We start from the raw sequence: 13,858 nt of genomic DNA on the forward strand, positions 1-13,858 counted from the left end.
ACCAACTTCAGGAGTTGAGCCAACTCAGGATCACGCCTCTTTCTTTTACCCACCTGGCCATTCTTGGCTGCCAACCTATCCTATTGGGGAAAGCACAAACCTAAATAAGAAGGTAAGTACAATCCATGCAGAGTGACCCACACAGTACCCCTACATAGGCGCTCAGCACTCACCTATTTTGTCCCGGTCTGCGTGTCTGCCCTGCAAAGCTGTAATTTCAATAGGGCAGGAGGCACACACAGACGCTACAATGTGCAGGAGCATACAGGGTCAGCCACGCCGGGGCCAGGAAGGTGGAAGGAAGGACTAATTTGGTGAGGGCACAGTATGGCCAGGTATTGCTGAGTCCTCGCCCCATATTGACATCCCTTCCCAACCATGACCCCAGGGGTACCACAACCCCCTCCACTCTCCACGAGGCATAGATATACAGCAACACAATTGTCTTGGATTAGGGGTCGGAAGAACCCCGGCCATTTTTTATTAAATTGATCAAACATATTTAAGATTTCATATTTACAATACGCAGAAAAACGTCCATCAGTCCAGAATATTTATTCAGCAATCACATTTCTTATACAATTAATATATTTACATTTATCTCCGATGGCTAATATTAACATATTGTTTAAGACATAGCCATTCCTAACCTTATTTGAGCCTATGGGCAAGGTCATGACTGGTCCAACTACTTGCTAGGTCCACCACTCCTACCGGAGTTACCTTGCACAGAGGGGGCCCGGTCGCCCAGAAGGTTACCTCCCTCGGGCACCCTCTACACCCTCAAATACAACCTTCAAGGGGCTGTGCTGTTATGCGAACTTGGCGCCTATGCGCCTGTGCGAGGATTGGCCCAAAGACCTACCGGAAGCAGAACCTTTCCACCCCGCACCCTCCAGCCTACCGGCCATAAACGCCCCCTGGAGTTCCATGTTCCATGTTCCAAGGGGTTGTGCTGTTATGCCAACTTGGCGCCCATGCACCTGTGCGGGGATTGACCCAAAAGGCCTACCGGAAGCGGAATTTCTCCACGCCCACCGTCCAACCTACCGGCCGTAAACGCCCCTGGAGTTCCATGAGAGAACACTGTCCCCCCAGGCGTCCCCATTGAAAAGGATGATGCCTACTAAGGACCCTAAAATGCCCCACCAATCCTGACCTTATTGCAGACCAAGAATACCATCACATAAAATATGGCAATAACACCGCCCTGCAAGAGAAAATGTAGTTATGTAAATAGTACCAAAAGCCTGAAAAAACATATTGCAACCTGAAAGAGAAAAATTCAGATAACCTGTAACAGAACACCAGAAATGCACTAATTAAATCTGCTGCCTCAGGGGATGGTGGTTTGGCACGAAAGGAAAATATCCATCATGTAAACAGCTCTGTTGCTGCTATGCCGAATGGCAAGGGAAAAGACCGTCCCGCCGCACCGCATCCTCTTTTACACTGAAAATCGTCAGGATCCAGATTGGACCAGCCTCCCATGCCCCGGAAGCACTTGAGTGCTTCTGGGGCATGCCCTCTTTCTGCCAATCAGGGCCAGTGGTCGAGGCTGGTGCTGGTCGCATCACCAGCCCCGCCCCTCTATGGCATCGGGGACCAGCACAACCGCCATAGTTGCGGCTTGCCTGAGTCCCAGTTGGCGCCTTATCATACTGGGGCTTAGATAAACTGTGCTGATGCGGTAGCCCAAGAACAATTATAGGACTAGGAAAAAACTAATCAATGACTAAGAAATACTCTTTGGGGTTAGGGAACATGTAGACAAAGACCAAAAGGAGTGTAGGTTTACTCTGTTGGGTCAGAGAACAAAAAATATTTAAATCGGAGCAGTGAGGCCATCCTGGTGCAGTGATTGAAAATACCAGAGGCTGCGCTAATGTGGCACCGCTAACTTATTAACAGAGGCTACGCTGGTGCAGCACTTTCAATTTAGGGAACAAACTATGTTGGGCCTCAAGGCAATTGGAGGCAGCGCAAATGCAGCACTCAAATAATGGAGAATTACTCCGTTAGGCCGAGGCAAGTGAAGGACAGCCCCTATGCCGCGCTCCTCAGGGCAGGGAAACAAAATTCCATTAATCTGTTGGGTGGACGCAGCGCTGTTTCCAGATCAAATGGATCTGCCTCTGCCGTCGAGATAGCCACCAAAAAAAATTAGTGGTAAGAGTTAACCCGGCCTAAATATCCCATGGCCATCGCAGGGGCCGTTGTGATGTGCAAATCATGCTAGTTCCAGATACTCTCCTACCTAGGAGAGTCGATAATGTGGAGGAGAGCCGGGGGCCATCATCGGGGGTGGGTGTTTCGCCACGGGCCTGGGATCAGGTCTAGGGGCGAGGATTGGCTAGATTTAGGTGCTGCTCTGGAAGCACTAAAGTGTTTCTGGGGTCACTTGGGTCAACTCCGCTCATAAATAAGGAGCTGATCGGCTGTGAGCAGGTTTCTTTGTTCCTGGTCACCGATGTATGCGCAACACGCTGATCTCTGCTCTAATCATCGCCAATGCCCCCCACCACCAGCCCTGCTGCAAAACAGTGACCACAGCGCTGCTATCGTCCCCTTCCCCGCTCTGCCCTCAGGGGGCGGCATGGGCTGAGGTCTTTTTCTCTTGCTCGCCCGATCCAATAGTTTTTTTTATCCATCTGGACTCTAGTGGCACCGGATGGCCTTAAGGGGCTATGAAGGCTGTGAGGTAAGAGGGGGTGTCCTAAAGGAGCCTTGGAAGGCCTCTTTTGGGGTAAAGTGTGATTTGTGTACCTGTTGACGGGCGAGTTTGGGGGCATTTGAGGGCTGCTTTTTTGCATGGTCCATTATGGCCTGGTATTTCTGAGTCCCCTCCCATGGGTTTAATTGTTGACCCCTCAACACTCCCCTCCAGACAGGGATGCCGGGATTGTTGTTTGCAACCGCCCCCTTTCTCCTGAGGCATCGATAATAAATCATCCAAACACAGAAATTGGATTAGGGGTCGGATAACCCCGGCCGTATTTTATTAAAATTAATCAAGCATAATAAAAAACTATTGCCACAATTTTTATACGCAGAAAACCAAAACATCTTTAATAACATTTCAAATACACATATTTACACATCTTTGATGGCTAACCTTAACATAAGTCTATACAAAGCCATAACTAACCTAAAACTGGAATATGTACACTTTGTTTTCTGCGTATCCCAAATGAGCCTACGTGCAAGGTCATAACTGTTCCCAACTACTTTCCAGGTCCCCCTTTAACGGGGTGACCTTGCGCAGGAGGCCCATCTGCGCATCATATTCCTTTCCACGGGCACCCCCACCGCCCTCCAATACTACCTCCCAGGGACTGATGTTATGCCACGTTGGCAACCATGAGCCCGAGCGGGTGTTGGTTCAAGGGGCCTGCAGTAAGCACCACTTCCTACCCCCGCACTGTCAGCCTACCGGCCGTAAGCACCCCCTGGAGGGTGATGAGGGACCACTGTCATCCCCCCAGGCATCCCCATTAAACAATTGGATGCCTACTAAGAGATGTAAAATTGACCTAGCAATCATGACCTTACGGTAGACCAAGGATACTCAGACATAAAATACGACAAGCAAAAATTACAACACCCTGTAGGGCAAAACATAACGATATGACATTATTCAGTGACTGAAAAAAACATTACAAACTTCAACCTGTAAAATACCTACTAAGAGATGTAAAATTGACCTAGCAATCATGACCGTACCACCACAGGCCAGTATAGTTGACTGACTATCTAGCCCCTCATCCGCTGCTGACACGAATGCCATGTCCTGTGTATTGCCCCTACCATCCAGGCTAGCACATTCTCCAGGAAAAGATCATTACCCAGATTAGAAAGGTGAACCCCATCCTGTAGAAAGAACCGCTCCCCCTGGATGCAACCATGTGCAATTGTCTACAGTTTTGGGGACCGGAAAAGCCTGTCAGTCATGTTATTAATCCACTTTACGGAGTGATTCAAAGCCCACACAGACTCCCCCGCCATTGGAACCTCGGGATCATGTGAGACCATACTAATACTACCTGCGGGCACTGCTTGGCCAACCATCCTACTTCTGTGATTAGAGCCTCCACAACTCCATTCGTACCCATGTGTACCAAGTCATTGCCTTCCAGATGTATTATTACCACAGCGGGTGTCGCTGGGGACCTAAGCAACAAAGGACCAAAAATTTTTGGGAACTGATTCAATCTCAATCCCCCTTGACCATGTATTTACACCGCAATACCCGCTTGGCGGGCCCGACCCGCAAATTGTCCTGTGAAAAAATGTTGCTTCAAACAGCTCACATATGAATTGCCTGTGATCCAGACTTCTCTGTGGCCCAGCCCCCAGGCAGGTACCTGGAGTGGGCGAGGCTCAGTTGACCGGCGGACGACGGCTAGCTCCCCTCCTGCGGGACAAGACGTGGAAACTACAGAGAAGTGAAACAAGACCAACCATTAGCAATGATACTTAGAGTAAATATAGCTGCACATATCGCTTGTAGCAGTCCAAAGACCAATGCCCTATTCTTTGAACCTCATATACCATCAGTCCCCGAGTCGTGGTTTCAGTGGCCGCCCCATTCCTGAAAGAATGGGTACCAAATTTGGATGCATCCAGGCCTGCCGCCCCCAGCACCAATGTCAAAATCCTCCCAAACTGAAACATAGTGAGGGGAGTCCCATCCTGGTGGATCAATAATGCCCCCCCTGCGCCCATGACCTGCAGGCCATATAAGTCTCCAGGTTGATCACCGGACAGCATGAGCTCCCTAGAGCTCTTTGCAAGATAACATGATTCCCCCTCCCATTCTGATCCATTTTTGATCTGGGGATTGATAAGGATACTGAACCTGCCTGTAGTTGAACATTGGCAAATTGCATCCCACCTTGCCAATTGTGTTTATTATGTGCCACCAATTCACCAACCCTGAAGGCATCATAGAAGGCGAGGGAAAAGGCACACCTGAAAAATTGTACCTCTCTGGTGGAACTACATATTTTCCCCAATGCCTCCATGATGGCTGAGAGCCCTTCAATGCTAATCGGTGTCTAATGTCCGGCTGGGCACCTTTCAGGTATTGCCACTCCTTCAGAGCCTTTTGGACCAAGAATGAGCCAGTGGGATCCCTATGCCCCATCATCTTTGCAAAAAAGGCTATTGCAGTCATGTGGCACTTTGCGCATGCCACGGAACGCCCTCCGTCCCTCAATTCCTTTATGAATGATATAACGGATGCTGGGTCATACCATGCCCCTTCCCAGCCTTGCCCTAGATATGTGCAGTATGTGGTAAAGGCCCCTTCATAGGCCCGCCTAATCCTGGGTGCTAGGTTAGCTGCCATGAGGTCTGGTAGGTTTGGGCAGCAAGCTGCCACAGATGCTCCGGAAAAGGTGTGGGATAGTCTGTGGCTTCTGGATGGTGGGACCTGAAAACCTGCATCTTGAAACGAGACACTGCATCAGCCGCATGGTTGAGTATTCCCAGGACATGCCTAGCTCTAAACATCACATTTAATCTCATACATTGCAGCACAATTTCTTTAAGCAAGCAAAGCATCATCTTACTCTTGGCAGACTGCTGATTGATGCACTCGACCACCGCCATATTGTCTGACCAGAAAGCCACAAACTGATTGCGAAACTTGTGTGGCCAGATGGTCACGGCCACCAAAATGGGGAAGAGTTCCAGAAATGAAATGTTATTTGTTACACCAGTGTCAATAAATAAATAATACCCTATTTTTGACTAGACATATATCATAACAGATAGCTCAATAAATAAGAGTCAAGATTCGAGGTAGTAGGAGTTTTGCAGGTTTAATACAGCATAAGGACAGGATCAGGACAACCTGCATAGACAGGGGCCCGGCAGCTGCCGGGGCTGGGTCTGGGATGAGCGCGCTCACTTCTAATAACAATGCATGAACTTATATACATAACGCAAACACATAGCATTACATTGCAGTAGGCGTAGCAGTGGGTGGAGCAGAAGGCGTGACGCGTAGCAGTCGCGAAAGATAAGAGTAAAAGTAGGTGTAACTGGGCGTATACATAGACATGTGGTGTAGACGTAACAGAATATGTCATGAATGGGGCGGAAACATTGGAGGGGGCTACCTAAGGAGCCGGGACCTCTAACCTGGTGGTGCGCGCAAACTGGCAATGACGTGTTACGAGGAGAAGCTGGGGGCTATGAACTCTGTGCTAGGAGCAGAGACTAAAGTCTGGAGGGTCGGAGCGACATGTACCTAAACCCTATCTGGTATTTAATGTTTAGGGAACATGTTGATATAAACTGGAAGTCATGAGGGGAAAAGCTAACTGACTCTAAGACTAGAGCATGCATTTATTCTACATATAGTGCGTGATGAAGAATATTAAATGACCATTAAATGCAGTATTTCTCTAACGTGGAGCCGCATAGGCTAGACAATGACGGAAACTATTGATGCAGTTCAGTAGCTTAGGAATGCAGAGAAGGAGGACTAAACTGATAGCTGGAATCATAACATAGTCTTGGCAGACTCAGAGGCAGAGCCAAGCTGCACCGGGCACTGCGAGGCAGGAAGTAAGTGAAAGGTCGAGGATACAGGTGGGGGCTGTATCGCTCCTTAGCGGGGCTTCAGGAGACAGGAGCTGAATCTGATGTCCAGGCCCTTTTGAGGCCTAGAAACGGGGACTTTATAATGGAATAACGTGCATACTGAGAAACGTGGCAACGTAGCTTTACATAGGCCTGGTATTCGTAGTATTCACGAGGACTGGAAACTGGCATACTAGAGGTGGACACAACTGTAATTGCGTCATTAATCGGACATGGGAAGTACATATGCATATTGGTCATGCACACATAACATATGATGGATGAGGCGTAGGGACACAGAACATGACAAAATTTACTTTTCCACATTCCCTCCTTGTCACTACGTGTCCATCAGGAAACATCAATATTCATGATACCATCTATCATTTCATACAGTATCATTTGCTCGTCTCGAATTATCTTGGAACGGGATTTAGAACGGGGCTTGGGACTAGGAATACAAGAGGTAGCACAAATGCCGCAAATCGCAGGGCCACATTGTATACAGAGGCAGCAGCTGAATATGATCGCTACTGCAATACTTAGAAAAGACAGGACTTTCCATCCCCAGGCGGAAATTATATTCCAGAACCAACCGGACCATGTCCAGGTGCCTGGATCTTGGTGTAACAGATGGGCAATTTTATGGAGTCTGGTTATAGCTGAATAAACAGACGGCGCGTTATTTGGAATGAAAATGCAGCAACTAGATCCGAGGACTCTACAGGCCCCGCCCCTATCGGCCAGTATGACGTCAAGGACGAGACGATTCTGGAGCACAACAATTCTCATAAAGGATTGCTCTTCGGTTAAGTTACCTAGAGCGGAGGCAGTCTCATCTACTACTGCTTCAAGGGTTCTTGTTAACCTACGGATTAGCTTACTATTTACAATTGTACCTAAATAAGGGAAAACACCTTTATCAATATCAATGAATTGCTCTGCAGCAGTTTCAGTATAATCGACAATCGGGAGGTTTCTCTTGTGTCTAGTATGTACTAGGAAGGAATTCCTATGGTAGTCAGGTGGGGCTAGAAAAACAGGTGGCAGTAGGAAGGCAATGTAACAGGTTCCCTCCCAATCGAGGGGCAGACGAACATATGCAGTTTGACCACAAACAAAATATGAATGACGTGAAGCTTTGAAAATAGATTTCCCACTGTCACTATACTTGACAACAGTAGTACATTCACTATGTCCTACATGTACAGAACCATAATTACGGACACATAATTCGCCTTTGACTGGTAGTACTGAAATAGCAGGTGAGTCTGGAGTAGTATCAGACTGAACATTCAGGACCATAAAATTCGACGAATAATTACCTAAATTATACACTTCATTTTCTAGATCTAACCCTGTTCTGTGGGGGAAACCTTGCTTGTCTGGGAAACATGTACTGTTAAGAAAAGACATATCTGTTGAGGATGACGTTAACGTGGACCATGCTCCACACGAACCATTATGTGAAAAGGGATAAGGAAAGAGTGGCAGAACTCCCTTTGATGTCTGGAAAGGGGGGAGTCGACCACACACCCAACAATTTGTGGCATTGCTGGTCTGGTGTGAGTAATGTAACATACGGATAAATGAGTTATTACGCATAGCGAGGCGGTAGGAATATTCGTGAGGAGGCAGATCACTAAACGTGTGCTCTGCTGTAGCATTAGCAGACTTATTTACATGAGGAACTGGAAAATACAGGAAAAATGCATAACTGGTGCAGGAAATCATAATGCTGATGAATAATATGAAACTTAGAAAAACGATACATTGGTTTGAGTTGTTACTAACTCTCTCGCTATGGGGGTCTATTTTATACATGTCAGAAACAGTCTAACCGTTTCACCTAGGGGAGGACTTATACAATCAAACTGACTGACTTATTTTACTAGACCGTAGTTTTTGCTTATACTCCTGCTGCGGAGTTTTCTCTAACAAGGGAGGGGTTGTAGCAATGTCTTTTGCGGGACAGTCCTTTAAAACAATATTTTGGCAATCCTTCGAATCCTGGGAAATGTTCTTGGAAATGTTTTTAGGTTTTAGTCCGTGAAATGTTTTAACATGAGACAGGTGGACCCACCCCTTCCTGCCTTCCAGCTTGACGGCAGTACGGGTGGTCAAGAGGACAAGCTTCGGCTCCTTCCAACGGGGCTCCAGCGGACTTGATCTGTCAAAGTTTCGGACCATCACCATGGAACCTGGAACGATTTCATGCGGTGCCACCTCGGTATTGTCTGGAAATGCGGCGGCAACCTGTGAACGACATGAGTTGAGGGCAGACATCAAGGAAGCTAGGTAATCTGTCAGCATATTACATGAAACATCAGTAATACTTCGGGGTCTAGGAGTACCCCACATGTTAGGGGGGCGGCCGAAAACGACCTCATACGGGGACAGACCTGATCTGGAATGTGCGACCATGCGCATATAAAACAAAGCGACTGGCAGAGCTACTAGCCAGTCCACACCCTTGTCTTTACATATTTTAGCAATTCGGATTTTCAGAGTCTGATTATGTCTCTCGACTAGACCGGCTGCTTCAGGATGGCGTACACAATGAAACTTCCACTGGTACCCTAACAACAGGGAAACGTGCTTCATCAACTCAGATGAGAATGGCTGGCCGTTATCAGAATATACGACTCTAGGGAGTCCATATCGAGGGAAGAATTCACGAACCAACTGCTTGGCAGTGGTCGCGGCTGTGTAATCTGGGACTGGATATGCTTCTGTCCACCTGGACAAAGCGCATACAACTACAAGGACATACTTGAAACCTCGACATCGCTCCATCTGAATATAATCCATCTGGAGGACTTCAAAAGGGTGGTCAGGAGGCTGGAAACCACCTTGTTCCACCGGGACACTTTTACCTGGATTAAACTGACAACATATCATACAGGTACGGACTTTCTGCTTGGCTGCAGCTCGTAAATGCTTGTTGAACCAAATGTTCTGGATACTGTCTAACATGGCTTTTTCTCCTAAATGTGCTGGACTATGTGCGGTATTAATAATGACTTGAACCATAGAGTCGGGGAGAAACCATGTGGCTCTACCCTTCGTTAACCATCCTTGATCTGTCTGGACCCCTCCTTGTTCGGACCATTTCTTGATTTCATCGGGAGTAGCATGTAACTGGATATCTATGACATCTTGAGTAGGGTCCTTAACTGTCATACATGTAGTCTGATCTGGAGTATGTGTCATGTTAACTGGAATGTCTGGAGTCTGAGCTGTAAGCTTGGCTGTGCGGTCTGCTAGATCATTACCTTGAGAAATAATGTCAGTAACTTTCGTATGTGCTTTGCATTTCATGATAGCAATGGATGTCGGTAAATGTATGGCATCTAACAGAGCTTGAATAAGGAAACCATGCTGAATCTTGGTTCCATGAGAAGTCATGAAACCTCTCTCCTGCCAGAGCACTCCAAAGTCGTGTACAACTCCAAATGCGTAACGTGAATCTGTGTAAACATTAACTTTCTGGTTCTTGGCGTGTATGCAGGCTTGTGTCAGAGCAACTAGCTCTGCTGCTTGAGCGGACAGAGTGTCAATGCGGTGTGTTTCAATAACTTCAGTGTCAGTAGTCACTGCATATGCGGCAACTAAATCTCCTGTACTAGTTCTCATACATGAACCATCCACATAAAGTGTCAGGTCGGGATCTAATAACGGAATATCTGTCAGGTCTTGTCTTGGCTTTGTCGTAATGTTAACTACTTCCACACAGTCGTGTGTGGCAGAATTTGAATTAACTGATGGTAACAGTGTAGCAGGATTCAGGATGTTGCAGCGTAATTTTGGATAAGGCTGCTACAGCCTCAGGTGGCAATCTGTACTGTCTGATTCGTGGTAACACTACACCTGGTTTGAGAGTCACACGATGGGGTGTGATTTGCATGTAACCTACATCAGTTGGACCTTGCGCCCATAAATGCTGCGGAACATTAGACAGTCTTGAATCAAAATCTCGTAATACATAGTGACCCTTAAAGTCACGTAGGAACAGTCGTATTCCCTCTGGGGAGCAGCAAATAACTGCACCCAACTCTTTCAGTGTCTTAATGCCTAATAGGTTTTCTGGACATGACTTAGTAAGTAACAGAACAGTGGTACGGGACAATGGACCTACTTCTAGGGTAACTGGCTTTGATATCTCGTTAACGATAGGTTTTCCTGAAAATCCAAGGGAAACATTTCTTGAGCCTGAGAGCGGAGCCCCTGGAACTTCGGCATGACTAATTGTGGTCCTACTTGCCCCTGTATCAATCAAAAACTTTCTGTCCTTCCCTAATACTTGACTGTGAACATAGGGACCTTCTTGATCTACAGGTATCTCGATGAGAGGCAAGCCTACCTCCCTCTCTAGGCTGTTTCATGAATATGGCTGGTACTCTGGATACTCAGACTGTGCATACTGGTACATCTGCGATGTGACATGCTGTGTTGCAGCAATAGGCTGCGGTACTGTAACTGTCTGTGGTGCATTCTGTGGCTGAGGAGTCTGTGAAACTTGTTCTTGTCTAGGCGGACGTGGTCTTTCTTTAGTCTTACCAGTAGCTATGTTGTGTTTCAGAACTGCACACTCATTTATAAAATGACCTGGCTGTTTACAATAATTGCAGTTCCCTTTAACGGGAGCTGCAGGATGACTGGCTTGATTCGGACCCCTCTTCTGACTGTCTTGAGGAACAGATTGTGCAACTAGCACTTTCATTTTCGTGTCTTTCATACGTTTTCTCTCGTGTTCTTGTTCTTCCCTGATTCTATTCTGGTGATACTGAAGCATCTGGAGCATCTGGGACGGAGTATTTGCTTGCCAGGTGCTTTCGACTTTCAAAACTCGATTTTTAATTTGTGGACTTGAATTCTCGACTAATTTAGTAACAAAAAGGTGAGGGTATGACTCACTACTTGTCTTGAGACCACTGTTGATACTAAAACATTTTTCAAATCTCGAATAAAAATCACTAATATCTTCATCTTGCTTCTGTTTACAGGCTGAGATTGCATCCCAGTCTTCTTTTCTAGTTGTCAATAATCTGGGTAAAACTTGAATCAATAATTCTGGTAATTCTTTACATTTATCTCCAAGACCGGTACCTGGTACTCGTGCCTTGTCTTCAGCTTCCAGAACTGCCCAATCGATCTTTTTCTCTCCCACCTCCCATTCTTTTTCCTTTAGCTTTTCATACACCCCTGCGGGCAGCAGAACCTTTAACATTTTAATGATATCTGGGTAAGTATATTCTCCCATACGGAGTATGTCTTTTAATTCTCTATGGAACCCCGCTAGATCTTTGTCATGACAGGGAATTAATTTCTTCATCTCGAGGAGTTCCATCTTTGTTATTGGAGTGTAAACAAATACTCGTTGCATTTCGCCACCCGTTCCTTTAACTGGGTGGACTTCTCGTAACGGATTCTGTCTGTCTATGTAGAATGATTTACTTTCTGGGGGTGAGACATGAACAAAATGCGGATTCAAGAATGTTCTATATTTATGACGCTGTTCTAGAATGACACTAATTAAATCGGTACCTAGACCTCTCCATCTGTACTGGAGTAACTCGTTCAAGATATCATGTAACGGGCCTGGATCAGAGTGCTGACCCTCATACAGAGTAATGAGGTGCTGAATCATATACATACCCACCAGTCGCTGCTCGGCTGGGGGCATTTTCAGAAACATTTGTGCCACTATTTCGTCTGGAAAAGTGGTAGAATCAGTAATCCATCGGACTGCTGATCGCACTAATTCCTGTTCATGCATAGTACTTAACTCACTATAACCGATTCGTGATTTCAGAATGTGATCGGTAGCTTGAAATACTTGTTCTAGAGAACCTTGTTCTGGTGCTGGATGATGAAAATTAGACTTGTGTTCTAGACGTAAATGGCGATCTGGAAATCTAGATTTTCCTACATACGCTATTCTGGCAGTATTCTTGTCGTCTTCCTCTTCAGGATCAGAGGTACTTTCTTTCTCGCTTACTTGTGCTGCTTTACGCTGTTCGTGTATCTTTATTATCTCTCTACGGATTTTCTTGTACATACTTTCCATGGCACTAATGGTATTGTGCTTTCCTTCGGCTATATTATCACTCCACTTTGTCAGGAGTTTCATTTCGGCTGGATCTTTAGACGGGTAATCTTGTTCTCTTATTAGACAATTAATTAAAAACTTTAATATCATGCGCTGAATCTCGGCTTTCCTTTGAGACATGGCATCACTAATACTTTCTGGATCATCCCCTGTACGGATGAAACGATATATTCTGTCTAGATCTTCTTTCATATTCGGCAAGGTGACTAGATACTCGGTCACTCTCCTTACGCGTACGGAATATAAAACCATATTAAACTCGCCTGGAACTGGGTCATAGACACATTCGCCAAGGGTTTGCCTGATTTCTGCAACAGACTTATTACTCTTGGGAGTACGCTGTGATGCTTGAGCATGTAATTCGAGTGCTGATAAACGCTTGTGTGGCGGCGGGGTTTGAGGAAGACCTCCCCCTGCGGCCCCTAAACTAGAATCATCAACTGATGCTTTTCGTCCTGGCAGGGTCGGTAATTGTAACGTGGGCTGGACTTGTATGGCGGGCTGACCCGGGGGGGCTGTTAAGGGTACCCCGGTGTCTGGAGGAGCGGGAAGTGCCTGATTTACAGGGACTGGCGGAGCGCGAACAGGATTTGCATATTCTGGGACTGTGTCGTCCAAATAGGACGAAATAAAAATATCAGCTGCGGTCGGTTTGTGACGTAGCTTGGTCGGAACTAATGGTGGCGGGAAATTACTGGATGCCTCTGGGGTCGCTTTTGGCAAGCCCTCAGCAAGAAGAGGATACATACCCTTATTAAGGGCATGCCTCTGTCTGTCTGATTGCTCAGTTCTAACTCGTTCACCTATCTCGATTAATTCTCTTTCTTGGGCTCGTTCTTGGGATTCTCTACTTAACTCTGACTTTCTGATTTCTTTTTCGGTTCTTTTATGAGCTTCCTTGCGCCATAACTCGATGGCATCTTTCTGTGACTGTCTGGCTTTCTTTTTCCATAATGCCTCTTCTACTCGCATGATACATTCGGCATCCCATGTACCCGATACGGGCCATCTATACTTTTCTTTTAACTGTTTGGTATAATCTACCCATAAATCTAGAGCTAATATGGCGCTTATGCCATGCTTCTGATACATAAAATGACCTGGACTGTCCCTAGGCGGGACAGGAACTGCTTCTTCTAATAAACCCTTTCTAGT

The 13,858-nt window shown here is 46.3% G+C and overlaps 1 long non-coding RNA gene across 1 annotated transcript in view; it reads right to left on the bottom strand.

Annotated features, from left to right (window-relative positions):
- LOC144784503 (uncharacterized) overlaps positions 1–13,858 on the bottom strand; it is a 318,124-nt gene that overhangs the window by 262,604 nt on the left and 41,662 nt on the right. The gene's annotated exons all lie outside the window — the stretch shown is intronic.

The sequence above is a fragment of the Lissotriton helveticus genome, chromosome 10 (assembly GCF_964261635.1).
Source record: "Lissotriton helveticus chromosome 10, aLisHel1.1, whole genome shotgun sequence".
In the NCBI taxonomy this organism is placed as follows: Eukaryota; Metazoa; Chordata; class Amphibia; order Caudata; family Salamandridae; genus Lissotriton; species Lissotriton helveticus.